The sequence below is a fragment of the Aptenodytes patagonicus genome, chromosome 10 (assembly GCF_965638725.1).
Source record: "Aptenodytes patagonicus chromosome 10, bAptPat1.pri.cur, whole genome shotgun sequence".
In the NCBI taxonomy this organism is placed as follows: domain Eukaryota; kingdom Metazoa; phylum Chordata; class Aves; order Sphenisciformes; family Spheniscidae; genus Aptenodytes; species Aptenodytes patagonicus.
The window spans coordinates 18812366-18815463 of NC_134958.1; positions in this window are offsets into that span (position 1 = coordinate 18812366).

Sequence of the window (3098 nt, forward strand, 5' to 3'; positions counted from 1 at the left end):
ATTTCTGAGGGAATTTTTGTTTGTTTTTTGCAAAGCACAATATCCCACGGACATTTTTTTTTAAATAGCTGCACTTAATACAATGCTCCTTGGAAAAATTATGAGAATTCAAGTATTGCCTAATTAGAAAATGAGCGTAACCCTGCTCGCTGCCTTCTGATCCTCGCCGTTCTCCAGTTTGCGCTGAGAAACTGCGCGCTCCCTGCCAGCGCGCCCTGCGCTTCGCTGCTCCCGGCACCGGGGCTGCACTCCCCGCTCCTCCCCAGCGAAACAGTTCGAGTTACGCTTCGGTCTCTTTCGGAAAGAGATCGCATTCGATTTTGTCCAGAATACTAGGAAAGAGGAGCTTATTCCTCTTCTTTCTGCAGCGTGTGCAGAGATTAAGGGGTTAATCGCATCGTGGGCTTTCCCGTTCCCCAGGCGTTGAGAAAAGATTGAAAAAAGTGGGAAAGTGGGATTTTGAAAAAAGTGGGGAGAAAGATGAAACCCGTAGCCTACGCTTCAAATTCCCAGCGATGCCCTTTTCCCCTTTGCTGCAGCAACACTAGTTGCCGCATTATACTTATCGCTGGGGCGAGGGGAGGTAAAAATGCACCTGGCTGAGGGGTGCAGGGCTCCGCGCGGGCGGGCAGACGCGCTCCCGCCGCCCGCCAGCCCCGGGGAGCCGCTTTCCCGCGGAGCGGCAGGGCAGGGCAGCGCAGGGCAGGGCAGGAGCTGGCTTTTTAAGACGTCTACGCGAGTGCTGTGGCGTCATAAAACTTTTATCCCCCTTTCTGGATAAATTAATGAGCAATTTAATTAATAAAATCAGAGAGTAGCGTAAGTGCTATGATAATGAAGTTAAATGAGCGCGCAGTAAAATATTCACTAATCCAGCACATTGGCAAATGCCCCCTTAATTCTGCTTAGCACTAAAAGGGTTTTGAGCACCATAATGAGATTCCTCTGTCTGCTAATTAATTGACACTCTCCTGAATATTCATATGTGCTAGCACCAATACGTTCCTAATTGCACCGTGGAATGGATCTCAGAGGAAAGTAAATCGCCATAGACTTAATTAAAATAATGTATGCCAGATCCAGCTCGCTGAAGATGAGACATTTGCCATCAAGCGGTGTAAGAAAGTGGCACCTGGTTTGTAGCGAAAAATGAGGAGAAAATCTTTATCCCTCCCAAGGTGAAGCCAGCAGGGGCTGCCAAGCGCCAGGCTTTTCAGCCTGAAGATCTGGAAGCGAACGAGAGGTTCGCCTGCAGCTACCGATGCCAGCGGGCGGCCCGCGAGGGCGGCGCGGGAGCCTGTTTGCAGGCGGCGGTGCTGCGCGCGGAATAACCGGGCTCCGCAGTTCAAAGCACGGGGAGCGGGCTTCGCACGGCGAGGTGGAAGAAACCTGGTCAGGGATGCCCTCTACAGAGGCGTTCAGGGAAAACCGTTTGTCTCCGACGAGGGAGGGGAGGAGGGGGAGGCAGGGAAGGAGGGAAGGAGCAGCCACATTTGTAAACTTTTCCTTGAGGGGAATCCGGTGCCTTTGAAGCTCGCTCTCTGAATGGATTGTTCTGTGCACCTCCAGACTAATACTGTGAGCTAATATTGTACATTTAAATCGTTCTGCTGCTAAAAGCGTGGCAAGTTGCACTGAGCAGCGAGCGCCTGCCGCTGCCTGGCCGCGGCCTTCGCCTCCCGCGCCGGGGGAGCGGGCGGCGGCTGCGCCCGCCGCGCCCCGGGGCTCGCTGCAGCGGGCGGGCTGCGCCCAGGCCCGCGCATCCCCCCTCTCACTGAAAGCAGGCGTAAAGCGCTTTGCTAGGTCTCTTCCTTCCCTACCAGCTCAGGAAACGAAAAGGAAAATTGGTTTCTTGGAGAAGACAGCTTTTAAAAAAATCACCACAGGTTAGAAACTAAAAAGAGTTTATTTGAAGACATACAAATGCATATTTATTATACACATGTAGGCATTAACAATGTAAATTACACCGCCAGCACTTGCTGGTTGTTTATTCATCAGATCTTTAGAAAATCTACATTGCCTGCAGATAGCGGGATGATAATGTAAAATACACAAGCAGTTTACCCAGGCAGCTCCGCCCAGCTCCGCGCAGCTCCGCGCGGGGCTACCAACAGGTCCGCGGGGCCGGGCGGCTGCGCGCCGCCGGCGGGGAGCGGCGGGCCGGGCTCGGGGCCGGCCCCGGCTCCCTTCCGCTACCGGGGGGGCTTCTTAAAAGTGTAGTTCTGCCTCGACGAGAAGACGGTCGTGCCGACTGAAACTGCCGTCACCCAAAATACAGGGCAAGGGTTTTACGGGCCGCGGCCCAAGAGAGAGCGAACGTAGACGGAAATACTTCCTAGCAGAAGAAATACAAGGGGGCTCTCCCCTGCACGACAGAGCTCTCAGAGCTCAAAAACCTCTGCCATTCGCAACGCCTTTTATTCCCATGTAAAATCTCTCCTCGCCAAAGGAAAAAAATAATCCTCTATCAAATTCCCTCTTTAGCTGATTGAATGCTGTATGACTACAGTATCTCTCGATAATAAAGGCAGAGGAAAAATACAAGGGAAGAAATCGCTGCGGGGAAACCTTTTCTAAAGTTAGATCCAAAGAACCTCTTCCAGGAATGAAATATTAAAGAAGGTTAATACGTTTTTTGCTGCAGAGCTGAGGGTTGATGGGAAGACGGGAGCTTTGCTCGTGTCGTGAGGGTAGCAGCCGGGGAGCTGAGGCAGGCGGAGGATGTCAACACATGTAAGGAAGCGCTGGAAGCCGCTAGACTCGGAAACCGCAGCCAGCGCTTCGCCTGTGGCTGCCAGGCTGCCCTGTCGCACCCTTTCCCTTCCCTTCCCTTCCCTTCCCTTCCCTTCCCTTCCCTTCCCTTCCCTTCCCTTCCCTTCCCTTCCCTTCCCTTCCCTTCCCTTCCCTTCCCTTCCCCTCCCCTCCCCTCCTCTGCGCGGGCGCCGAGCGTGCGGCGCTGCGCCGTGCGGTGCGCTCCACCGCGCCCTCGCCCTGCCCCGCGGTGAGCGCAGCCCAGCGCCGAGCCGAGCCCAGCCGAGCCGAGCCGAGTCCAGCCGAGCCGCCGCCCCCGGCGCTCGCAGCCGCGCCACAGGCGC